General features: G+C 41.0%; 6 non-coding genes across 6 annotated transcripts; all 6 read right to left on the bottom strand.

Annotated features, from left to right (window-relative positions):
- Positions 1-486: 486 nt before the first annotated feature.
- On the bottom strand, positions 487-605 carry LOC138408849 (5S ribosomal RNA). Its single transcript, XR_011242170.1, has one exon. It is a non-coding gene; the product is annotated as a 5S ribosomal RNA (ribosomal RNA).
- Positions 606-1094: 489 nt separating this feature from the next.
- On the bottom strand, positions 1095-1213 carry LOC138407957 (5S ribosomal RNA). Its single transcript, XR_011241275.1, has one exon. It is a non-coding gene; the product is annotated as a 5S ribosomal RNA (ribosomal RNA).
- A 490-nt stretch (positions 1214-1703) lies between these two features.
- LOC138407955 (5S ribosomal RNA) lies at positions 1704-1822 on the bottom strand. The gene has a single exon (XR_011241273.1). It is a non-coding gene; the product is annotated as a 5S ribosomal RNA (ribosomal RNA).
- A 490-nt stretch (positions 1823-2312) lies between these two features.
- LOC138410158 (5S ribosomal RNA) lies at positions 2313-2431 on the bottom strand. Its single transcript, XR_011242954.1, has one exon. It is a non-coding gene; the product is annotated as a 5S ribosomal RNA (ribosomal RNA).
- Positions 2432-2921: 490 nt separating this feature from the next.
- On the bottom strand, positions 2922-3040 carry LOC138407954 (5S ribosomal RNA). Its single transcript, XR_011241272.1, has one exon. It is a non-coding gene; the product is annotated as a 5S ribosomal RNA (ribosomal RNA).
- A 490-nt stretch (positions 3041-3530) lies between these two features.
- Positions 3531-3649, bottom strand: LOC138409120 (5S ribosomal RNA). The gene has a single exon (XR_011242441.1). It is a non-coding gene; the product is annotated as a 5S ribosomal RNA (ribosomal RNA).
- Between the last annotated feature and the right edge of the window lie 23203 nt (positions 3650-26852).

Here is a 26852-nt window from a genome sequence, read left to right as displayed (position 1 = left end):
AACTCCACCCACAATACCTCCTTTATACATGTGAATCATCACCATCATCAATGGTTCTTCTGTTGCTTTGCAACCATAGCATCTTGAGGTGTGGGTGGGCGGGAGGGTCAATTGTTCCAAAATCAATCTCAAGGTGCAATTTTGGCATATCGTTGCAAGAAAAAAATCATTACAACTTTCAAAAATGACCTTCAGCAATATTGTCAGTGTTTCATATCCAGTTGTTTCCCTGATGCAGAGTAAACTCCCTGCTCTTTCATCGCTCTCTCCAAATAAGACAATTTGAAAATGATATGTTAATAAAACATGAATAAAGTAGTGTTTTGATTAGAAACAAATCTGATGAATGCTCACTTTCACCTTTCAGTGATGATGTGAGGGTTCCATATTCTTTTTTCCTTTGATGAACAGTCTTTCCTGCTCTTTCCAAGAGGTGTCTCCTCTGAAGCAGCAGCAACAGCGCACTCTGCAAAGAAAAGCCTAAAAAGCTTACACCACCTGGTATTCCCAGGCGGTCTCCCATTCAAGTACTAACCAGGCCCGACCCTGCTTAGCTTCCGAGATCGGACGAGATCGGGCGTGTTCAGGGTGGTATGGCCGTAAGCGATTAACTCCACCCACAATACCTCCTTTATACATGTGAATCATCACCATCATCAATGATTCTTCTGTTGCTTTGCAACCATAGCATCTTGAGGTGTGGGTGGGCGGGAGGGTCAATTGTTCCAAAATCATCTCAAGGTGCAATTTTGGCATATCGTTGCAAGAAAAAAATCATTACAATTTTCAAAAATGACCTTCAGCAATATTGTCAGTGTTTCATATCCAGTTGTTTCCCTGATGCAGAGTAAACTCCCTGCTCTTTCATCGCTCTCTCCAAATAAGACAATTTGAAAATGATATGTTAATAAAACATGAATAAAGTAGTGTTTTGATTAGAAACAAATCTGATGAATGCTCACTTTCACCTTTCAGTGATGATGTGAGGGTTCCATATTCTTTTTTCCTTTGATGAACAGTCTTTCCTGCTCTTTCCAAGAGGTGTCTCCTCTGAAGCAGCAGCAACAGCGCACTCTGCAAAGAAAAGCCTAAAAAGCTTACAGCACCTGGTATTCCCAGGCGGTCTCCCATTCAAGTACTAACCAGGCCCGACCCTGCTTAGCTTCCGAGATCGGACGAGATCGGGCGTGTTCAGGGTGGTATGGCCGTAAGCGATTAACTCCACCCACAATACCTCCTTTATACATGTGAATCATCACCATCATCAATGGTTCTTCTGTTGCTTTGCAACCATAGCATCTTGAGGTGTGGGTGGGCGGGAGGGTCAATTGTTCCAAAATCAATCTCAAGGTGCAATTTTGGCATATCGTTGCAAGAAAAAAATCATTACAATTTTCAAAAATGACCTTCAGCAATATTGTCAGTGTTTCATATCCAGTTGTTTCCCTGATGCAGAGTAAACTCCCTGCTCTTTCATCGCTCTCTCCAAATAAGACAATTTGAAAATGATATGTTAATAAAACATGAATAAAGTAGTGTTTTGATTAGAAACAAATCTGATGAATGCTCACTTTCACCTTTCAGTGATGATGTGAGGGTTCCATATTCTTTTTTCCTTTGATGAACAGTCTTTCCTGCTCTTTCCAAGAGGTGTCTCCTCTGAAGCAGCAGCAACAGCGCACTCTGCAAAGAAAAGCCTAAAAAGCTTACAGCACCTGGTATTCCCAGGCGGTCTCCCATTCAAGTACTAACCAGGCCCGACCCTGCTTAGCTTCCGAGATCGGACGAGATCGGGCGTGTTCAGGGTGGTATGGCCGTAAGCGATTAACTCCACCCACAATACCTCCTTTATACATGTGAATCATCACCATCATCAATGGTTCTTCTGTTGCTTTGCAACCATAGCATCTTGAGGTGTGGGTGGGCGGGAGGGTCAATTGTTCCAAAATCAATCTCAAGGTGCAATTTTGGCATATCGTTGCAAGAAAAAAATCATTACAATTTTCAAAAATGACCTTCAGCAATATTGTCAGTGTTTCATATCCAGTTGTTTCCCTGATGCAGAGTAAACTCCCTGCTCTTTCATCGCTCTCTCCAAATAAGACAATTTGAAAATGATATGTTAATAAAACATGAATAAAGTAGTGTTTTGATTAGAAACAAATCTGATGAATGCTCACTTTCACCTTTCAGTGATGATGTGAGGGTTCCATATTCTTTTTTCCTTTGATGAACAGTCTTTCCTGCTCTTTCCAAGAGGTGTCTCCTCTGAAGCAGCAGCAACAGCGCACTCTGCAAAGAAAAGCCTAAAAAGCTTACAGCACCTGGTATTCCCAGGCGGTCTCCCATTCAAGTACTAACCGGGCCCGACCCTGCTTAGCTTCCGAGATCGGATGAGATCGGGCGTGTTCAGGGTGGTATGGCCGTAAGCGATTAACTCCACCCACAATACCTCCTTTATACATGTGAATCATCACCATCATCAATGGTTCTTCTGTTGCTTTGCAACCATAGCATCTTGAGGTGTGGGTGGGCGGGAGGGTCAATTGTTCCAAAATCAATCTCAAGGTGCAATTTTGGCATATCGTTGCAAGAAAAAAATCATTACAACTTTCAAAAATGACCTTCAGCAATATTGTCAGTGTTTCATATCCAGTTGTTTCCCTGATGCAGAGTAAACTCCCTGCTCTTTCATCGCTCTCTCCAAATAAGACAATTTGAAAATGATATGTTAATAAAACATGAATAAAGTAGTGTTTTGATTAGAAACAAATCTGATGAATGCTCACTTTCACCTTTCAGTGATGATGTGAGGGTTCCATATTCTTTTTTCCTTTGATGAACAGTCTTTCCTGCTCTTTCCAAGAGGTGTCTCCTCTGAAGCAGCAGCAACAGCGCACTCTGCAAAGAAAAGCCTAAAAAGCTTACAGCACCTGGTATTCCCAGGCGGTCTCCCATTCAAGTACTAACCAGGCCCGACCCTGCTTAGCTTCCGAGATCGGACGAGATCGGGCGTGTTCAGGGTGGTATGGCCGTAAGCGATTAACTCCACCCACAATACCTCCTTTATACATGTGAATCATCACCATCATCAATGATTCTTCTGTTGCTTTGCAACCATAGCATCTTGAGGTGTGGGTGGGCGGGAGGGTCAATTGTTCCAAAATCAATCTCAAGGTGCAATTTTGGCATATCGTTGCAAGAAAAAAATCATTACAATTTTCAAAAATGACCTTCAGCAATATTGTCAGTGTTTCATATCCAGTTGTTTCCTTGATGCAGAGTAAACTCCCTGCTCTTTCATCGCTCTCTCCAAATAAGACAATTTGAAAATGATATGTTAATAAAACATGAATAAAGTAGTGTTTTGATTAGAAACAAATCTGATGAATGCTCACTCTCACCTTTCAGTGATGATGTGAGGGTTCCATATTCTTTTTTCCTTTGATGAACAGTCTTTCCTGCTCTTTCCAAGAGGTGTCTCCTCTGAAGTAGCAGCAACAGCGCCCTGTGCAAAGACAAGTCTAAAAAGCTTACAGCACCTGGTATTCCCAGGCGGTCTCCCATCCAAGTACTAACCAGGCCCGACCGTGCTTAGTTTCCGAGATCAGACGAGATCGGGCGTGTTCAGGGTGGTATGGCCGTAAGCGATTAACTCCACCCACAATACCTCCTTTATACATGTGAATCATCACCATCATCAATGGTTCTTCTGTTGCTTTGCAACCATAGAATCTTGATGTGTGGGTGGGTTGGGGGGGGTCAATTGTTTCAAAATCAATCTCAAGGTGCAATTTCGTCATATCGTTGCAAGAAAAAAATCATTACAATTTTCAAAACTGACCTTCAGCAATATTGTCAGTGTTTCATATCCAGTTGTTTCCCTGATGCAGAGTAAACTCCCTGCTCTTTCATCGCTCTCTCCAAATAAGACAATTTGAAAATGATATGTTAATAAAACATGAATAAAGTAGTGTTTTGATTAGAAACAAATCTGATGAATGCTCACTTTCACCTTTCAGTGATGATGTGAGGGTTCCATATTCTTTTTTGTAGAATTCTGTTGGTAGACCATCCACCCCAGTACTTTTATTTTTGTTTAGGCCTTTAATTGCAGTATCTATTTCTTCTAAGGACATCGGCATGTCACACCATTGTTTGTCATTTTCTTCTAGTTTTGTGTCAATGCTATTTATTACAAGTTTATTTCTTTCACAAGTATTTGTTTCGCTTGAGAACTATTTTTTGAAAAATAAGTGTATTGCTGACAAAATGTCCTCTGGTGTTTCTACTATTTTTCCATTTTTTCGATATAAGTTTTATTCTGTTTAGTTTTTTCTAGCCCTAGGAAGAAAGCATATTTCCCCCTCTCTTATATATTTAGCTCTGCTTCTCACTATAACTCGTATGCATCTTTTCTTTTTCAATCTCATTTATTTTTGCTTTATATACATTAAACATTTCACAATTATGGTCTGGATTTTTTTTCACATTTTAAACTCTCTTGTAGGAGTACATTTATTTCTCTCTCCTCTTTCTTTTCCTCCTGTCACGCCTGTACTTGAAAAGGACTCAGATGCAGAGGAATGACAGTTAACTCAGACTTTATTTTTCTTTTTTTTGTGATTAACAGTTTTTATTTTCATTTTCATTATTCAACAATAACAACCCCCCCCCCCTCCAAAAAAAAACAAAAAACAAAACAAACAAACACCACCATCTGTGCTTATCCTTTTCTGGTTACCAACATCTACCCCTGTGCTCCTTCATGTACAACTTTTACAGTTACACTAACTACATTGATGAAGACATGATGTAAGATAAACCAAAACAAAAATAGACACAGAAAATGATTTGAGGGAAAGTCAATACAAGAAATAAATACAACAAGCACTGCATTAATGCAATATTCTGTTAACAAATAAAGAGATTAAAGTAACAATCACAAAATAAAATACATACAAAAATAAGAACATTTATGTATTTATATATTTATACACAATTAACTGAAAACTTGCGTCTCTCCACTTTATACCCCCTTTCAGGGGCCTCTTAAAGAAGTTAAGTATTTGCCCCACTTTGCTTCATATAGATCCAGTCTACCCAGTTGTCTATATGACATTTTTTTGAATGCTGCAACTCGTGCCATCTCCACAGCCCACTCTTGCAGAGAGGGCACCCCCTCCGTCTTCCATCCCCTGACAAGTACAGTGGGTACGGAAAGTATTCAGACCCCTTTAAATTTTTCACTCTTTGTTTCATTGCAGCCATTTGCTAAAATCAAAAAAGTTCATTTTATTTCTCATTAATGTACACTCAGCGCCCCATCTTGACAGAAAAAAACAGAAATGTAGAAATGTTTGCAAATTTATTAAAAAAGAAAAACTGAAATATCACATGGTCATAAGTATTCAGACCCTTTGCTGTGACACTCATATTTAACTCACATGCTGTCCATTTCTTCTGATCCTCCTTGAGATGGTTCTACTCCATCATTGGAGTCCAAATGTGTTTAATTAAACTGATTGGACTTGATTAGGAAAGGCACACACCTGTCTATATAAGACCTTACAGCTCCCAGTGCATGTCAGAGCAAATGAAAATCATGAGGTCGAAGGAACTGCCCAAGGAGCTCAGAGACAGAATTGTGGCAAGGCACAGATCTGGCCAAGGTTACAAAATAATTTCTGCAGCACTCAAGGTTCCTAAGAGCACAGTGGCCTCCATAATCCTGAAATGGAAGAAGTTTGGGACGACCAGAACTCTTCCTAGACCTGGCCGTCCAGCCAAACTGAGCAATCGTGGGAGAAGAGCCTTGGTGAGAGAGGTAAAGAAGAACCCAAAGATCACTGTGGCTGAGCTCCAGAGATGCAGTAGGGAGATGGGAGAAAGTTCCACAAAGTCAACTATCACTGCAGCGCTCCACCAGTCTGGGCTTTATGGCAGAGTGGCCCGACGGAAGCCTCTTCTCAGTGGAAGACATATGAAAGCCCGCATAGAGTTTGCCAAAAACACATGAAGGACTCCCAGACTATGAGAAATAAGATTCTCTGGTCTGATGAGACGAAGATTTAACTTTATGGCATTAATTCTAAGCGGTATGTGTGGAGAAAACCAGGCACTGCTCATCACCTGCCCAATACAATCCCAACAGTGAAACATGGTGGTGGCAGCATCATGCTATGGGGGTGTTTTTCAGCTACAGGGACAGGACGACAGGTTGCAATTGAAGGAAAGATGAATGCGGCCAAGTACAGAGATCTCCTGGAAGAAAACCTCTTCCAGAGTGCTCAGGACCTCAGACTGGGCCGAAGGTTCACCTTCCAACAAGACAATGACCCTAAGCACACAGCTAAAATAACAAAGGAGTGGCTTCGGAACAACTCTGTGACCACTCTTGACTGGCCCAGCCAGAGCCCTGACCTAAACCCATTTGAGCATCTCTGGAGAGACCTGAAAATGGCTGTCCACCAACGTTCACCATCCAACCTGACGGAACTGGAGAAGATCTGCAAGGAAGAATGGCAGAGGATCCCCAAATCCAGGTGTGAAAAACTTGTTGCATCATTCCCAAGAAGACTCATGGCTGTACTAGCTCAAAAGGGTGCTTCTACTCAATACTGAGCAAAGGGTCTGAATACTTATGACCATGTGATATTTCAGTTTTTCTTTTTTAATAAATTTGCTAAAATTTCTACATTTCTGTTTTTTTCTGTCAAGATGGGGTGCTGAGTGTACATTAATGAGAAATAAAATTAACTTTTTTGATTTTAGCAAATGGCTGCAATGAAACAAAGAGTGAAAAATTTGAAGGGGTCTGAATACTTTCCGTACCCACTGTATTTGTCTGCCAATCATAATACTTTTTTGGACAAAGCTTTTATTATTTATATGCTGTCCTGTCAGAACTGAATGATCACTCAAAAAAAATAATCTAGGACAAAATGGAATTTACATCTGTGTAATCTCACATAGATTATCATATAAACATTGGTCCAGAATTTTTGGACTTTGTGACATAACCATAACACATGAATTAAAGTACCTTCCTCAGACTTGCATCACCAACAATCTGATGTGGATAATAATCCTAATCTAAATAATCTGGAGGGAGTCCAATAAAAACGATGCATAATTTTAAATTGAATAAGGCGTACTCTTGCATCCCTTGAAACTCCTTAAATATTTTTACAAATTCCGATCCAATCCTCATCACTAAATGTCAAGTTCAGATCCCTTTCCCATGTCTTCTGCAGAGCTGCAATGGGCCCATTACCAAGAGTCTGAATCAACATAGAATAATAAACAGCTGCTTCATGTCCTTTTCCATAGCTCTTTAAAATTTTATCTAGGAGCTCTGCATTGTGGGGAACCGATACAGCGGACCCAAAAAAAACCCTAACATATGTCGGAGTTGCAGGTACCTAAAAAAGTGGGAAGTAGGGATGCTGAACCACTGCACCAACTCCCCAAAAGATTTTAAAGAACCATCACAATACAGATCCCCCAAAGTGACCACTCCCTTCTCCTGCCATATCTTCCAATAAATAGGAAAATTTATCAATTCGCAATTTAGGATTTAACCAGATACTTGAAGAGACATTTAGAAAAGGATCAAATTTAAATATTCGAGAAACTCTAGTCCAAATTAATTTAAGATGAGCATTTATTGGATGTGTTTTTGCTTTTATACTTAATTTAGTAGACAGGACTTGCATGGGTGACAGAGGGGCCACTACAGCTTGTTCCAGACAGTACCACGGAGGGGCTCTTTCAGGAGGGAGAGACCAGTGGGCCAGGTGCCTTAAATTAAAAGCATTATAGTAAAATAACATGTTTGATAGCCCTAAGCCTCCTTTATCAGCTGGTCTTTGTAGCATGCTGTGGCTCAAACGGGGGCGTTTACCGTTCCAAAGAAATATCTTGGATATTCTGTCGAACCTTTTAAAATAATAGTGGGGAATTTCTAAGGGGAGGGACTGGATAATATAATTACGTTTGGGAACACAGTTCATTTTCAAAACATTAACTTTACCTGCCATGGACAGATTAAGAGTTGCCCATCTTTCAACATCACAAGAAATGTTTTGTAATAATGGGTCAAAATTGACTTTGACCACATCTTTCAGGTGTCTAGAAAAACATATATACCCAAATACATGATACCTTGCTGAGGCCACTGAAATGCACCTGGGTGGAAGGCCGTGGAGGGGCATTAAGCTGTTAAGGGGAGTGCCTTGGACCAGTTTACCCTGTATCCGGAGAATTTTGAAAATAAGTCTGTAATTCCAAGAAGACACGGTACAGATCTGCTAGGGTCGGAGACCCGTAATAAGATGTCATAAGATGCCCACCTGCAATGACCCCCGGAAAATCAGTCACCCCACGTATGGCTGCTGCCAGAGGCTCAATAGCTAAGCAGAAGAGCAAAGGGGATAGGGGTTATCCCTGTCTGGTTCCTCTCCCCAACATAAAATAATCTGAGACAAGCCCATTGGTCTGCACTGCTGCTTCTGGGTGCTTATATAATACATGAATCCATCTTATAAAGGTACTACCAAATCCAAACTCTTCTAAAATTTTGAATAAATACCTCCATTCGACCATATCAAACGCCTTTTCGGCATCTGGAGAGATTGCAGCAACCGGGGACTGGGTGTCAGCTACCGACCACATGACCTCAATGAGGCGTCTAATATTATCTGAGGAGCTCCGACCCCGTATGAATCCCACTTGGTCAGTATGAATCAATGATGTAATTACACTGTCTAATCGGTTTGCTAAAATTTTCGAAATGATCTTAACATCAATTTGCATTAATGAAATAGGACGGTAATTTTTGCATTCATCCAAATCTTTCCCTTTCTTAGGAACTAGACTAATAAGGGCCTGTCTCATTTTCTTATGATATGACATGCGTTGGATAATACGTCCCCTAATCACAGCCTTTAGGGCCTCCCACGCGACACCTGCCGATGATACAGACTGCCAATTAATCTCCAAATAATTATTTAGTTCTGTCCTTAGCCACTCAACATTTACTGAGTCCTGCAGAAGGGACGAGTTTAAACGCCATCTGTAAGACTTTCTTCTCTCGCTCTGGGGTAATAGGTCCAAGCCGACCCAAGCATGGTCAGAAATAAGAATATTCCCTATTTCACAACCCATAGCAGAAGAGGTGAGTGCTTTGGATATTAGGAAAACATCTATTCGGCTATAGGTCTTATGTACTGCTGAAAGAAAAGTGTAATCCCTACCCGAGGGGTTCATGATCCTCCAAATATCTATTAGTCCTAAAGATTTGCAAATTCTCTGTAATATTATAGCAGCCCTTGGTACTTTATGCAACACTGCCCCGCTGTGGTCGAGAGCTGGATCCATTAATAGATTAACCCCCCCCCAAAACAACAGCATGATTCCCAGCGGTTTGTAATTTCCTTTCGAGATCAGTAAAAAAAATGTGATCATCCAGGTTAGGTGCATATATGTTAGCCAAGATCATCTTCTGAGACTGTATTTCAGCCAGTACAATAATCATCCGTCCCGAATTATCCTTAATTTGCTTGAGACATTTAAACTGTAAATGTTTACTTACTAAAGTTATAACACCCTTGCTCTTGCTAGAGCCTATGCTGTAAAAAACATGTCCAGCCCATCCTGCACAAAGTTTCTCAGACTCCTCCTTTGACATGTGCGTTTCTTGAAGAAACACCACGTCATATTTTTTGTTCTTGAGCATCGTCATGACCTTTTTTCTCTTAACAGGGTTCCCCAGCCCATTTACATTCCAAGTGGCAAGACGCATTAAACCTATTTGTGAGGACATGCCTGTCCACACATTAATAACATAACCATTTATCAAAAGCAATATCATTACACAGTGGTGGTAACTAAACGCAATCCCCATGAACCTAACAAAACAAAGAGTGTGCAACTGAACCTGAACTTTGCACATTTCAACCCCCACAGAAGTCCCTCCAACGAAGGTCCGACGGTCCGTGTCTGGTCCGCGAGACTCCACTCGTCGTGACCCCTTACGCGTCGCTGCCGTGGCAATGAGTCTACACCAGTGCCTTTAATTGAACATTTGGGTGCGTGGGATGAGAATGAGACCAAATCCGTCGTTCAGTACTTACTGCATAGCGTCTATGAAAGCCATGGCTTTACAGGGACAATCAAACGCACTCTCACCCTCGCCGGATTCGATTCTCAGCTTAGCCGGGAACAGCATCCTGAAGCACACCTAACGTTCATGCAGCTTTTTCTTGCATTCCTTGAACTTGTCGCGCTTCATCTGGGTAGCTCTGGAGTAGTCGGGGAAAAACATAATTGTGGTGTTTCCCCAGCTCAGCTTGCCCTTGTTCCTCGGTGCGCGCAGCACCGCATCCGGTCCGACGATCTCAGAAACCTGACCAGTATTGGTCTGGGTCTGTCACCTGGTGTGGGTCGCTGGCCAGTAATCCGATGTGCCCGTTCAATCTCTCGTCTCCCTTCTATGTTCAGCAAATTTGGCAGCAGCTTTATCTTTATCTTTAACTTCATTTCACTTCTTAAATATCACTGTGTTTGTCTGCTATATGATATATTTAATTAAAATTGCTGTTCCGAACAACCAATGATACATAAAGGAAAGTCTTGAAAATGATCAGGGGTGCCCAAACTTTTTTTTTTTTTTTCATTTTAACAATATATATATTTTTTTCCCACTTTTACAAGTAAAGGATGGATACATAGTATGGTCTACAGGAATTAAAAGCAAAACAGGCAAACAAACAAAACAAAACAACAACAAAAAAACAAATAAAAAAACAACCATCAGCTCAGATCTATATAAATAATACTTGGGGTTACAGACATGTACGGTATGAGCAATCAAGAAAATCCCTGCAACATTATATTAGAAACACCAGGCTCTACATAGTTCAAATAGGGTTCCCAGACTTTATAGAATTGGTCTGTTTTTAAATGTAATATGCATGTAAGGTACTCTAATGACACTAGATCAAACACTACTCCCTGCCTGCCTTTAACAGTTGGTACTCTTTCATTGATCCATTGTAACAAAATATTCTTCCTCGCTGCATAAGTAAGAATACAAAACAGCCTCTTATTATGTTTTGATGTTAAACATTGATTTGGGAGGCCCAGTATAAGAGACACAGGGTCCATCTCCAGTTTTAAACCAAATATCTTCTCCATTTCAGATAATACATTGGACCAATACATTTGCAGTTTCGGACATGACCAAAAACAATGAGTTAGGGTACCAGTTTCTATCTTGCATTTAAGGCACGTGGGTGAGAGAGTAGGATTGAAATAATGTCTGCGGGGGATATGTGCATTCTCGGTATAATTTTTAATTGTATTGCTTGGGCACGATTGCAAACTGAAATTGATTTAGCATGTCTCCAGACATCCTTCCATTCTTCATCATCAATTATAATATTTAGCTCCTTCTCCCATGTGCCTTTAAACTTCTGCAACCTATTCGGGGTCGTGAGATACATTACTTACATTACATACTTTATTAAATTTACGGATACCTCTCTACCTGTTAAAAATAATAATTTCTCAACCAGAGAGCTTTCATGGTTCTCAACTAACGTAGAACTGTGCAAGACTTAGTGCCTTATCTGCAAATACCGAAAGAAGGCACGTCTGGGGATAGAATATTTCTCTATCATTTGTTCAAATGTCATAACTGCATTACCAGAGAGTAGGTCATTCAATCTATGAACGCCATTAACTCTCCACTGTTCAAAACCAGTATCAACCATCCCAGGCTGGAAATCGGGATTATTCACAATAGGGGTGAAAACAGATGTGAACTTTGACCTTCCCTCAAGTCGACACACTAATCGCCAGGCCTTAATTGTATTAAGTGTAACCGGATTATTGCAACTCAGTCTGATATTTTTAAATTTCTTAAAAAGCAGTAAGTCCCTTAGTGGATACTTTGAAAGGGAAGCTTCAACACCCAACCAAATAGAGTTTGAGTTGCTTACGACCCAGTCATAAACATACCTCATGTGAGTACATAGCTGATATGTTCTGATATTTGGTAAATCTAGACCCCCTACAGAGCTCGGCAGCTGCAATGTAGCCATCTTAAGTTTTGGTCTGCACTTGCTCTATATAAAAGAACTTAGCCAGCCATTCAGGTCTTTTATCACCCTATTTGAAAATATGACCGGAATCATTTGGATTGGATATAACAATTGAGGTAATACATTCATTTTAACCAAGGATATACGTCCTAGCCAGGAGACAGGCAAAGAGTTCCATCGCTCCAAATCCTGCCTCATCTTCTCGAACAAGGGAACAAAATCGGCTTTATACATTTGTTTAAATTTAGGAGTTATGAATACACCTAAATATACAAAACCTGCAGGAGACAACTTAAAGGGAAAAGAAGGCAAGGCAGCTGGTATTGAATTGAGGCTCCCAAGTGGCATGGCTTCAGACTTGGTCAAATTAATTTTATATCCAGAAAATTTGCTAAATAGATCAATAATGTTAAGTAGAGCTGGTATTGATGTCTCCGGATGGATATAAATACCAAAACATCATCTGCATACAGACTTATCTTGTGCTCATAATCAACTAGCAAACCCTGTATAGCAGGTACCATCCTTATGGCCTCCGCTAACGGTTCAATGGCAATGGCAAATAAGAGGGGTGACAGGGAGCAGCCTTGACTCGTTCCTCTATACAAAGGAAAACTGTCTGATTTAAGCCCATTACTCAAAATAGCCGCCTGAGGACTATCATACAGAATTTTGACCTACCTAATAAAATGATGCCCAAGACCAAATTTGTTTAAAGCATAAAATAAATAAGCCCATTCTACTCGGTCAAAGGCTTTCTCAGCATCTAGAGAAAGCACTAGACCATCAATATCTATTTGCTGGAAAGCCTGAATTATATTGAGAAGGCGCCTGACATTGTTACAGTAGTTACAACCTTTTATAAAACCTGTTTGATCTTCTTTTATAATTTTAGGCAGGAGGTCTTCAAGCCGAGTAGCTAGGATTTTTGAAAGTTTCTTCCGGTCCACATTAAGAACAGCTATCGGTCTATAAGAGGAACAGGACTCCACGCACTTCCCCTTTTTCAGTATGAGAGAAATATTTGCTTCTCTTAGAGTCTGAGGTAATGTATTATGCAAAAAAGAATGATTAAACATGTCAAGTAATGGGTTTACTAATAAATCACCAAATTCTTTATAGAACTCACTACCAAACCCATCAGGTCCAGGGGCTTTTCCGTTTTGTAAGGTTTTTATAGCATTCAATACTTCCTCTCTGGAAATGGGAATGTTAAGATTGGTTTGCTGCTCAGTAGATATAGTAGGCAAGCTAAGCTGGGAAAAGAAATTTTCCATTAAGTCAAGTGGGTCACATAGTTGTTCAGATGCATACAGTCTACAATAAAATTCTTTGAAGGTCTCATTTATGAACTTATCATATATGCAATTGTTCTGAGCATCACAAATGGCTGCAATAGATTGTGATTCAGATCTTCTTTTGGTAAGGTACCCTAAATACTTTCCGGGTTTATTCCCATGTTCATAAAATCTTTGTCTAGTAAATTTAAGTTTGGTCTCTTCATCTTGCGTAAGGAGGTTACCTATGGTTGATCTAACTGCAGATATATCTCACCACAAAGCAGGAGTTGGAGAGTTAACATAGGTTCTTTCTTTTGTTTTAGGTCCAGTCATTAACAAATTTTGGTCCTCAGTTTTTCCCGCCGTGTGCTGGCTGAAAATGAAATAATAATCCCTCTAGTATATTCAATTCAATTCAATTTTATTTATATAGCGCCAATTCATAATTTACATTATCTCAAGGCACTTTACATTTAAAGGTCAAGACCTTAAAACAATATTAACATAGAGAAACCCAACAGTTCCCACAATGAGCAAGCACAGGCGACTGTGGAGAGGAAAAACTCCCTCATTAACAGGGAGAAACCTCTGGCAGAACCAGGCTCAATGTGGGTGGTCATCTGCCTCGACCGGTTGGGGTGAGGAAAGAAAAGTAAGGGGGGAGGAAAGGAGAGATGGGTGGAGAGCGGGGGAGAGAAGAGAGAGATGAGGTGGAGAGAGAGAGACCGGTAACAATTTGGCACCATCAAAATCAAGGCTAACCATAACAATAACAATGTATAGATCTACAACATGACTAGATATATTAATAAATTGCTAAGTTCTTGTAATAAATGAAGACAATGGTGATGGTGGTCGTTGTGGTCCTGTAGTCCCAGTGCCGGAGTTATCTGAAACGAGATAGAGAGAAGAGCCAGAGGGACTATGGGAGGACAAAGTGACACTTTGACATGATGACATGTTAAAACTAATGAATAAATAAATAAATAAATAAAGAGGTGTGGGGGGGCAGAGAGACAGAGAGACAGAGGGAAGTGAAGAAGTGCTCAGTGCATGATGGGAGTTCCCCCAGCAGTCTAAACCTATAGCAGCACAACTAAGGGATGGTTCAGGACTCACCTGATCCAGCCCTAACTATAGGCTTTGTCAAAGAGGGAGGTTTTTAGTTTTACTTTAAATGCTGAGACAGTGTCTGCCTCCCGAACCCAGAGTGGGAGCTGGTTCCACAGGAGAGGAGCCTGATAGCTAAATGTTCTACCTCCTGCTCTACTCTTACAGACTCTTGGAACCACTAGAGAGCCTGTGTTTTGGGAACGAAGTGATCTACTTGGATAATAAGGTGTTATCAGCTCTTTGATATATGAGGGGGCGTGATTGTTGAGGGCTTTAAAAGTGAGGAGCAGGATCTTGAATTCTATTCTAAATTTTACCGGGAGCCAATGTAAGGAAGCTAAGACAGGAGTGATATGATCTCTCCTTCGAGTTCCTGTCAGCACTCGTGCTGCAGCATTTTGGACCAACTGGAGACTTTTAACATTCTTCATGGAGCATCCTGCTAATAGAGAGTTGCAGTAATCTAATCTAGAGGTTACAAACGCGTGGACTAGTTTTTCAGCATCCTGCTTAGACAGGATGTTTCTAATTTTGTTAATATTGCGCAGATGGAAGAAAGCCGTCCTAGACACTAGTTTAATATGGGGATCAAATGACATGTCTTGGTCGAACAACACTTCCTCACAGTGGAGCTGGAAGCCAGACTGACACCATCCAAAGTGACTATCTGGTCAGTAAGTGTTTCTCTGAGATGTTTAGGGCCAATTACAACAACCTCAGTTTTGTCTGAGTTTAAAAGTAGAAAATTTTGGGTCATCCACGCCTTGATATCTTTGAGACATTCCTGAAGTTGAACTAGGCGATTAGATTCATCATGCTTCATGGAAATATACAATTGGGTGTCGTCTGCATAGCAGTGGAATTGTATGTGGTGCTGTCTGATAATGTTGCCTAAGGGGAGCATATATAGGGTGAAGAGTATTGGTCCAAGGACAGAACCTTGTGGAACTCCATGATTAACTTGCATGTGCATGGAGGAGTCATTGTTAGCATTTACAAATTAGAATCTATCTGATAAATATGATTTAAACCAGTGTAGTGCTGTTCCTTTAATTCCTATATGTTGTTCTAATCTCTGTAGCAGAATCTTATGATCTATTGTGTCGAAGGCTGCACTAAGGTCCAACAAGACGAGGACAGAGACAAGTCCATCATCTGATGCCATAAGAAGGTCATTAGTGACTTTCAATAGTGCTGTTTCTGTGCTGTGATAGGTTCTAAATCCTGACTGAAATTTTTCCAATAAACCGTTACTATCTAAGTAACCACACAGCTGGTTAGCAACGGCTTTTTCTAGGATTTTGGAAATGAAGGGCAGGTTGGATATGGGTCTATAGTTAGCTAAAACCTCTGGATCAAGCGTAGGCTTTTTAAGCAGAGGTTTAATAACGGCTACCTTAAAAGCCTGTGGTACGTAGCCGGTTAGCAAAGACATATTAATTTGATCTAAAATGGAACTGTCAATTAGGGGGAGGACTTCTTTAAAAAGTCTAGTTGTATATGCCTTGATAGTTTTCCACAGGAGGGCAGGGTTATCTGTTGACTGAGAGTTAATAGACAGAAAGTATCTAAACTCAGTATTGAAATAGGATACGAAGGTATGGTCCTTTAAAATAGTAGTAGTCAGTCTCCAGTATTTTACTCTGTTTCCTATACCCTTAAAAGAGAGAGATCCAGCACTACATTGGCATGATCTGAGATGACATTACTGCCTATTGCACAAGATAAAAATGAATGTAAGGAGAGCCCAGGAAAAAAAAAAATCGATCCTAGGACATTTATGGGGTGCAGAAAAGAAAGTGTCCTCTTTACCCAGAGGATGAATTGTCCTCCTCCATACATCAACAAATTCTAAATCTTCACATATAGAATTTAGTGATTTAGCTTGTGAAGAAAGAGGTGAAACTTTGTGTGGGAGTTTGTCAATAAGGGGATTCAGTATACAATTAAAATCTCCACCCACTATGGAAATATCTGACTGAATCTCTGAGAAATCCAGGAATACTTTAGTTATAAAATCTGATGGGTGAGCAGGGGGGTAATAAATATTCAGTATGGAAATAACTGTACCTTGTAGGACCCCCTTGATTATAACATACCTACCACTTTTGTCTTTAACACATTCTATCAATGAAAAAGGAAGATTCTTTCTCACAAGAATTGCCACCCCTCTACTTCTTGAGGTAAATGAGGAGAAAAATACCTGCTCAACTATACCCTTCCTGCTTTCAGATGTTCTACATCATCCAAATGTGTTTCCTGTAAAAGTGCAATATCAATGTTTTCTTTTTTCAGAAAGGTGAGTATTTTCCTTCTTTTAATTGGACTATGTACCCCTCTTACATTCCATGTACACAAGTGTAGTTTATTACCTGCCATACCGTTTAAGCAAACCCTCTATATAGATATATGACTCACTGAAAGCAAAAATCTGAAACCGCTTATTACAGTAAAAACAGTCACTGAGCTGGGAGAAAAACAAATCTGAACAGGAACTATTATACAAAAACAAAAAAGCCCAAATACAATGGGGGCTATCCCTGCTACCTAACCTGCAGGGCCCTTTGAACCTCTTCCCCACCATTCCCTCTGTACAAGCCTCATAATAAAAAAGAAAAAGAAACAGATCTGTCAATAATAAATGAATGAGGCTGCACCCTGTTCTCTCCTTACCTTCACACATAGAATAAACAATCAGAACATACTCACGTAATGTGTATGGATGAAATCAGATAACATGGAGCTATAGGCTAGCTAACAGACATATCACTGGGAAGCAGTGTCCTCACGTCTCTGTTCCAGTGAGTTTAGGAGTGCAGCGGCTTCCTTCGGGGTGTTGAATCTCTACTGCGTCCCGTTTACTGTCACCTTCAGAGTAGCTGGGTAGAGTAACTCGTAGTCCATGTTCATTTTCCTCAGCGCCTTTATGTCATCAAAAGCCTTTCGTCTCCGGACCACCTCAGCTGAATAGTCATTAAAGAAGGAGACTCTGGGTCCCGTGGCGGCAGAGTCATCCTGGTTAGACCGGCGGGGTCCGAGCCGACGAACTGCCTCCATCACGCGCTGTTTATCGGTAAAGTTATGAAACTTCACTATCAGCGGCCCGGGACGTTGACTGGTGCCGTGCTTGGGTGCTAAGGACTGGTGTGCCCGATCAAGCTTCAGCTGTCCTGCTTTTGTATCCATACGGAGGTACTCAGGGATCTACTTCTCGAAGAATTTCACTGAATCCAAGCCTTCTGAGCCTTCGGGCACGCCAACTACACGTACATTGCACCTACGCCCTCGGTTGTCAATATCATCTATGTGCTCCCACATATCATGCACTTGCTTCTCGAGATGTGCTAACTTCGCCTCCGATGATGTCGTTGTGGCCTCCACATCAGCAATCCGTTTCTCCTACGCCATCTTGTTCCCCCGAATAGAATGCGTTTAATGTCATCACACAATGAAGCATGGCGAAATTATAGCAGCTACCACTGAAAAGTGCATTTTGTAAAAAAAGAAATCCAATATAACAATAAAATAAACATGTTTACAGGACATTAAAAACTATACAAAATAGTGCAAAGAGAGGTGCAAGAGGAGGTAGTTGTGGTTGATTGTAGTACAAAGTAGGTAGTTACAGTTGGATTATATAGGAGTTATTTTATTGAGTTCAGTGATATGACAGCCCATGGATAGAAGCTGTTCCTCAGTCTATTATTTTTGCATTTCAATGACCTGAGCTGCTTCCCAGACGGCATCAGGTTAAACAGTCCATGGCCACGGTGGAAAGTGTCCCTGGAGATTCTCTGCGCTCTGCTGAGACAGCGGTAGCTGGCAATGTCTTCCATGGGAGGTAGAGGGGAACTAGTGATCCTCTCTGCAGCCCTGGTAATCCTTTGCAGAGCCCTCCTGTCTGCAGCCGAGCAGGCGGTGAACCACACCGTGGCACAGTACATCAACACCCGCTCTATGGTGGACCAGTAAAAGGACACCAGCAGTTTCTCCTCCAGATGGTTCCTCCGCAGCACCCGCAGGAAGTGGAGAGTGGCTGAACAGGTGAGGTCCTCAGTGATGTGTGTCCCCATGTACCTGAATGAAGCCACTCTCTCCACGCTCGCTCTGTTGATGGATACTTTCAATGATGTGGGAAAACACACTGCTTCAGCAACAACGACACTAAACAGCTGAACACAACACAATCACAGATAACAGTGACAACAGTGAACAACACAGAACTATCAGTCCGTTACAATACATTTTGGCACTATTTTGAGTTAGGTGGTCTGTGAGTGTTTTTTTATGGGTTAAGTGGTCCTTAGTCTGAAAAAGTTTGAGAAACACTGATATAGGTTCATGTCTCTCTCTCTCAATATGTATATCAAATGCTTTTTTGGAACCATCTTTCATATTCACTGTTTACAACAACAAAAGAGTGAAATCAGTGTTCGACTGTTCCTTACAAAAAAAGATGTTGCAACATATTGAGCATGTGTAGAATGAATGGTAGCACATGTGGTGATCACATGGGTTTCACATGGGTATTGTCACACCACAGTAAAATCAAGTTTAGTTTTTGTCCTGTCTCCATGTTTGTATTGTGACTTCCTGTTTTATTTTGAAAAAGTAACCTTCCTCTTGTTTCAGGTCACTTGCCCTTCCTCATGTGCCTCGGTCTGATTGTCTTCCCTGATCCTGATTATACTCACCTGTTTCCCATTACCTCCATGTGTGCTTATAGTCTGCGTGTCCCCTTGGTCCTGTGCCAGTGTGTCTTGTCCTATTGCATCACCAGCCTTTTTGTCTCGAGTAAGATCCATAGTCACAGTCGGTTGCCTCGTTAAGAGTGTTTTTTGTTGGCCTTTTGCCTCATAGTTTTCATAGCTTCTATGTTTAGCATAGTTTAGTTTATCATTAGATCTTGTCCCTCTTCAGAGGTGATTTTTGTTTATATATATTAGAAGTGTTGTAGGAGTTTTATTTCAGTATAGGTTGATAGTTTTTTCCCTCTTAGGAGGAGATTTACTTTCTTGTAACTAATTATAGCTGATCCCTCATTGTAGGAGTTTTTGTTTAAGTTAATGTTGGTAATTTATTCCCTCTCAGGAGGAGATTTGATTTGTAACTCATTTTCATAGCTCCCACATAGCCCTCTTCAGAGTAGATCTTAGTTAAGTGTTGTTTTCTTTTTTCCCTTATCCCCTCTCGGAAGGTAGGATTTTTATTTGTAAGTTTTGTAATCATTCCCTCTTTTTCGAGGCACCCTCTGTTCTCCAGTTTATTGTATTTGTTTGACAAATAAACACCCAAGCTGAATGAGCTCTCTCCTAACTCTGCGTTCGAGTCCTTCCTCCAAGTATTTCATATATGGTCACTGTGACCTTTGACCACTGAAATCTGATCAGCTGATCCCAGCTGAGAGACAAGTGGTCCAAAATTGAAGGAAATCCCTCCAGTTGTTTTTGAGATCACATTCAAGAGGCCACAAGAGTGAACTTGAGTGTGTTGAGCGGAGTGCCTTGCGGTGGAGATTCAAACTCTCAGATAACAGAATTATCTTTAGCCTCCTCTAGGCATATTTAATCAATCAGACAGGGAGATGCAATGAGCTGCCGCTCAGTTTCACAACACAACCGGAACAGATACATAGGTAGTGACATCATGTCCATGACGCATCATGAACATTACCCTATGCAGGACACAATGAGTAAGGACGCACACACAAATCACATTTAACACCCCCACTCGACCTTTGCTTATTGTGATACACTCAGTGGTAGAAAATAAACAAAAATATTCTCCCTTTGGTCTTCAGTGCAAAAGTAAATAAAAACATATTGGCACATTATTCTTGCACTTTATGTGCCAAACAAATACTGTGCAAACTTATGGAGTTTTAGCTTTGTGGCTGGTTTTGTCATCAAGTCAGCAACCATGTTGTCAGTGGAACAATACTTTAAACAGATCCTCCCACTATTCACAGTTTCACGAATGAAATTATATTTTATATCAATGTTTACACCTTTGCCGGTTAACTGGGTTCCTGGCCAGTGCAATTGCTCCTTGGTTGTCATCGAACACCTTGGTTTGGGCATACTGATATTTATCAATTCCCTTGAGTAGTTGTTGTAAGTACATACACTCCTGTATAGCTGAGGCTAAGGCCATATATTCTGCCTCACAGGTAGATAGTGCTACTGTTGGTTGTTTTCTGCTCTTCCATGAAATGAGAGAGCTTTTCTGACTAATACTGGCACAGTAACCTGTGGTGCTACGTCGGTCTGTGACATCCGCTGCCCAGTCAGCATCACTATGGACCATTAGACCTAGTGCCTCCGTGTCATCCTTTTTGAAACACAATCCATGGTTTGTTGTACCCTTTAAATACCTGAACACGTGCTTCACAGTGTTCCAGTGCTCTTCACTTGGCTCTGAGAAATGCTGGGAAAGTTTGCTGACCACGAAACTTAAATCTGGTCGAGTGCATGTTGCCAGGTAGATCAAACTTCCCACTGCCTCTCTATACACCCTTGGATTCTCCAATTTCTTAGCACCATCAGTGTATTTAAGTTTAGACTCACATGGGGTCTCTCGAGGCTTACAATCTTGCATACCAAACTTTGATAGGATCTTGTTGGCATACCTCTCTTGTGTCATTGTGACTTGACCATCTGATTGTTTAAAATCTATTCCCAGAAAATTGTTCAGTTTCCCCAGGTCTTTCATTTTAAATCTCTCAGTGAACATCATTTTGACACTTTTCACAACTTCTTCAGTGTTTGCAGCGATAATCAGATCATCAAACCATATGATCAGAATCACTTTTTCATCTTGTTTTTCCCTTGTGTACAGACAGTTGTCAGCAGGATTTTGTTCGAAACCATTTTCAGTAAGATACAGTATGCATGTAACAGAGTATTCCAGTTCCTGCCTGACTGCTTAAGACCATACAGTGACTTCTGTAATTTGTTTTTCTCCTGATTTGGACTTTTTCTCATAGCCTTCAGGCTGTTCCAAATAGACCTCACAATCAATGGGTGCGTGTAGGTATGCAGTTTTCACATCCATTTGATGTAAAACTAAATCTTCCTGCACTGCCTTTTGCAACACAACTCGAACAGTGGTCATGTCAGCTGTAGGCGAGAAAGTTTCCTCATAGTCGATACCTTGTTTTTGGCTATAACCTTTTGCAACAAATCTGGCCTTATACTTGTCAGACCCATCAGTATCACTCTTGAGGGTATACACCCATCTACCCCCCACTGTCTTTTTGCCTGGTGGCAACTGGGTAATTTTGAATGTGTTATTCTCCTCAAGTGACTGAATTTCATCATTCATTGCATTTATCCATTGCTGTGACTTGGTAGACCTTATAGCATCTTGGTAGTTTTGTGGTATGTCACAGACAGCTCTATAACAGGAGTCCACACATGTTACCAGTTTGTCTACTGTATCCTCAGTCTCATAATCTTGCAAGCACACTGGCTTTCTCCTAGTTCTAGGTGGATTCTTCCTAGTTACATGCTCAGTGCTTGGCAGTTCAACTTCAACCTCAGAAACATCACCTTGAACACTTTGACTTGATGCATTTCCCATTTTGTCATCATCATTTTCCATAATGTCAAGTACCTTGGGGTACACCTCTCTGACATGACATTCGATGTGTGGCCCGTGTGTCTGCATTTCTTTGTCATTGTCTGTCTTGCTTGTGAATTTTACCAGCCTGTGCTTTTGAACCTTTTCAGTGTCTTTATAGTACACAAGATAAGATGGGCTATTCTTATCGTAACCAATAAAAAGACCCTGCACACTTCTTGAATCCATTTTCCCTTTCTCTTGTGGGTTGTAGGCAAAACACATAGATCCAAATTTTTGAAGTTTTGACATGCTTGGTTTCGTGCCTGTTAGCATTTCATATGGTGTTTTCTTTGTGCGTCTACTGTAACACCGGTTCCTTATGTAGGCTGCTGTCTGTACAGCATAATTCCATAGCTTGTCTGGTAACTTGCTGTCTAACAGCATACATCTGCCCATCTCATAGAGAGTTCTCCACCCCCTCTCGGCCGTGCCATTTTGGTGAGGCGAGTATGGTGCGGATGTCTCGTGCCTAATGCCATTTTTGGTTAACAGTGCTTTGAATTCCCTATTAATATACTCTTTTCCATTATCTGACCGTAGACATTTTATTTTCCCATAAGGTGCTGAGTCTGCTAAGAATCTCTCTGTGGAATGTGTAGCATCACTTTTGGATTTCAGGAAGTACACTGTTATAGCACCTGAGTAGTCGTCTGTAAAAGACATAGCATATTTGTGACCCTCTATGTTTGGGGTTCTCATAGGACCCGCTAAATCAGTGTGAACCAGTTGTAAAGGTTCTGTAGCCTTTCTGTCTGGCTCTCTGTTCCTTGTCTGTGTGAATTTTCCTTTTGTACAAATTTCACAAAGTTGTGCTGGCCTCGTTGCACTGCCTTTTATCTCCATGCCTCTTACCACATCCGGTAATTTTTGCACATCCTCATAATTGCAATGCCCAAGAATTTCATGCCAAGTCTGCATGTCGTGGCACACATTACATTTATCACCATTAACATTCTTTTCAACTGTTGGCAAGTAAAACAGGTTACCACTTTCATGAAAATCAAACCTGTGGTTACCTTTGGTAATCATGTGACTGTCCCCTTTCTTGAAAGTGACTGTAGCTCCACCATTTGTCCCTCTTGCCACTGAGAAGATGTCGTGTGGATAGGTTGGCATATACAGTGCGTCTTTCAGCCAGGCTCTGTGCTGACGTCCATCGGTGTCTAGTAGGTAGATCAGCGCCGTCCCTCTGCGTTGAGCCATCCCGCTGCACTTTTGTTCCATAATATTCTCAGCCCTTATCATGTAATCAGTAACAGTTTCACCTTCTGCCATTTGAATGGTGGTCAGGGATGTGTACAGGTTGAGAATTCTAGGCTTGCTCTTTCCAGAATAGTGCTCCCTCAAAATTTTGAGAGCTTTCCTTCCATCTTCAGCAGCTTCATGTCTAATCAAAGACAGGCTCTTATCATCGAGTGCATTCACTAATTGAGCATAGCAGTCTGCGTTCTTCCCTGGGTCTGCAACTAATGCAGCGTCATCCGTGGGCACTCGCAGTATGGTGTCTTTTAGCTTAAGAATGTGTAGACGGCTAAGGAATCTTGTCTCCCACAGATCATACTTATCTTCAGTTCCGTCGAATATAATCTGCTGGGGCGTTCCTGCTGTGGCCATTTTAACGTTCTCTTTCCAAAGTTCACTTTATCTCCAAACATTTGGGCTGCGCAGCTTGTAGAATGTCCGTGTCCTCATTGTCTTTAGTTTCCACGTGAGACTCTCGGCGCCGTCTTCACTCAAACCAAGCTAGTAGCTCCTCTTGGCTAACAGTTAATTTCTTCTGTTACCTTACTCGTTGCTCTAAGCCTGCGTTCCTGGGCCCATAACCTGTTGAGCGGAGTGCCTTGCGGTGGAGATTCAAACTCTCAGATAACAGAATTATCTTTAGCCTCCTCTAGGCATATTTAATCAATCAGACAGGGAGATGCAATGAGCTGCCGCTCAGTTTCACAACACAACCGGAACAGATACATAGGTAGTGCCATCATGTCCATGACGCACCATGAACATTACCCTCTGCAGGACACAATGAGTAAGGACGCACACACATATCACATTTAACAGAGTGTTTAAAGTTTAAAGGATAATATAGTATAGTATCATTATATTTTCTTTCCTTCTGCCATTAGTGCCTTTGACATGGAAACAGAACCTTGCACTTAGACCACCAAAATTATATACATTACTCTGTGAGTCCAAGTAAGCAGGTGTGCCAAAGAATTCCTGATAAAAACAACAATCTCCAGTGTCAGCCATGTAATTTAATCCTTTGATATAAATAACTGGAAACGCCCAGTGGCAGTCTTGTACTTTAGTCCTTTGATATAAATAACTATATATATCCTTTGATCTAGTTAATGTTGTAATATTTCCTTTGATCCTGGGGTTAGGGTTAGGCTTTAGGAGTGATGGCACAGTTTCTGAAACCTTCGACTGGGAAGACAGCAGCTTTCATTAACGAAGATAACAGCTGACCAAATCTACTTCCTTTACCAATGGAGCTCCAGAAGATAAGAGAGGACCTTATTAAAGCCATAGCTGAGACTAAGGCAATCAAACTTGATGCCCAGGCCAAACTGGCTGCAGAACACCAGAAACTCAAGGGCACTGAGGCCAGGTGTGCAGCTCTGGAGGCATTCCTGCACCACGAGAGAACCAAGGCTAATAGATGCTGGAGCAGGGCAGAGTCTCTGGAAGAAGCCAATATTGCTCTGAAGGAGGAGGTGGAACTTTTTAAAAGTGAGAGGAGCCAGCTTCAAGATGAGCTCAAACGCAAGGATGAGCTCATAATATATGCAGTAGAGACAAGGAAAGCTTGCAAAAGATCCCAGGTTGACCTCATGGCCAAGCTGGCGTCAAAAGAAGAGCAGCTCAAGAGCACTGAGGCCAGGTGTGCAGCTCTGGAGGCAAAACTTCACCAGGAGCATGCTCAGTCTAAAGCCTAGTTTATGCTTCTGCATCACGTCGACGCCGTAGCTACGCCCCGTAGCTACGCCGTAGACAAGCATGGTCCAAAACCTTTCCGGCACAAAATCTACACACCATATGGATAAACCTAGATCTTAAATTCATTCCCCCAGTTAACTTCAACACAGATTTCAAAATAAGGCACAGGAGAATTTTCACGAGCATTGTCCTACACGAAGTACACAAAGATACATTTTCAAGAGTATGTACTGTATGTGGAATAGAAGAGTAAAATCTAGAACATATGTTTTTGAACTGTACCGCGCTCAGAGCTTTTAGAAAAACATATATAAACTGCTGAATGAAAAATGCCATCTGATGGGAGTAGACGAACCACATTGGGACTGGACTTGGTTGTTTGGCCTCCCGAAGGGAGAAAAGGGACTTAAAAACACACCTATTTAAAAACAAACTCAAAGCACACTGGACAATGCTATTCAATTACCAAAAGGACTCATTCCTGACATCTGTTAACAAAGAAAACCTCTTGTACAGAGTGGACAATGATGACCGTTTAGTTTTTTTCTTTTAATTTTGCTCCTCTATCTTCTGTTTATTTTTCATATACCCTGTAAAAGTTAGTTATGGCTTTGTTTAGGAGCTCTTATTGAATATGAAAGGAGAGTTCCTCTCCATATTGTAAATATGTATTTTTTGACAATAAGAGATAAAAAAATTTAAAAAACACGCCCGATCTCATCAGATCTAGGAAGCCAAGCAGGGTCGTGCCTGGTTAGTACTTGGATGGGAGACCGTCTGGGAATACCAGGTGCTGTAAGCTGTTTAGACTTATCATTGCAACCGCTGTTGCTGCTGCTTCAGAGGAGACACATCTTGGAAAGAGCAGGAAAGACTGTTCATCAAAGAAAAAAAGGATATGGAACCCTCACATCATCACTGAAGGAAGAGAATGAGCATTCAAAAGACCATATGTAGTCAAAACACTACTTTATCCATGTCATTTTAACATGTCTGAGCGACACAGACATGATCCTACACTATGGATTAATAACTCAACACATGATCGTAAGTTTATTACTAATCATCCCAATAAAAGATGAACTATGAACTTGTTGTTTTTAAGTGTGAACTGACACAACACTGCAAACAGCAGCTACTGCACAACAGTCGGCACTGACAGACAGAAGTAGTAGAACTGAATCATCACACTCCTGTCACCAATCCTGCTCAAGACTGAGGTTAGGACCGCCCTTACTCATTTGCATATGACACAGAAATACAGAAATAAATACATGTGGGGGAAAAATGAAGACATTTATATATTTATTTCCACATTTATTTATTTATTTAAACATTTCTTTCTTTCTTTATACTTAAGTCATTTCTCGTCCTCCATAAAACCCAGAGCACCTACAGGTTGGGCTGCTTGTAGACCAGGTAGTGCTTGTTTACTTAGTGCTGAAAATAGAATTACAGTAGGGTACACATGTATGTGTAGGCTGTGGTGTAGCATTGAAGCAGAAGCATGAATCTGGCTTTAGGATCAGATGCTGCTTGATCAGAACTTGTCTGCTCATTGTGTTGGTCAACCACATTACAAACAAAAAGTGTTCATGGATAAAGTTGCATGGGTTCAGACCTTCTCTTTATTGTCTTGCAGTTGATTGTTCACATTAAATGGAACCGACATAGCTACATCAGGCTTGAGAAAGAAATACAAACCCTGCTCCGATCTTACCTGGCACAGTTGGCCACTCACGCCAACAAGCAGGTGTCAGTATCTGTCAAACATTACAGGAATGGC

Source organism: Paralichthys olivaceus, chromosome 5 (genome assembly GCF_024713975.1).
Source record: "Paralichthys olivaceus isolate ysfri-2021 chromosome 5, ASM2471397v2, whole genome shotgun sequence".
In the NCBI taxonomy this organism is placed as follows: domain Eukaryota; kingdom Metazoa; phylum Chordata; class Actinopteri; order Pleuronectiformes; family Paralichthyidae; genus Paralichthys; species Paralichthys olivaceus.
Note: the sequence above shows the minus strand (reverse complement) of the source record. Positions and strands in the feature narration are given on the sequence as shown.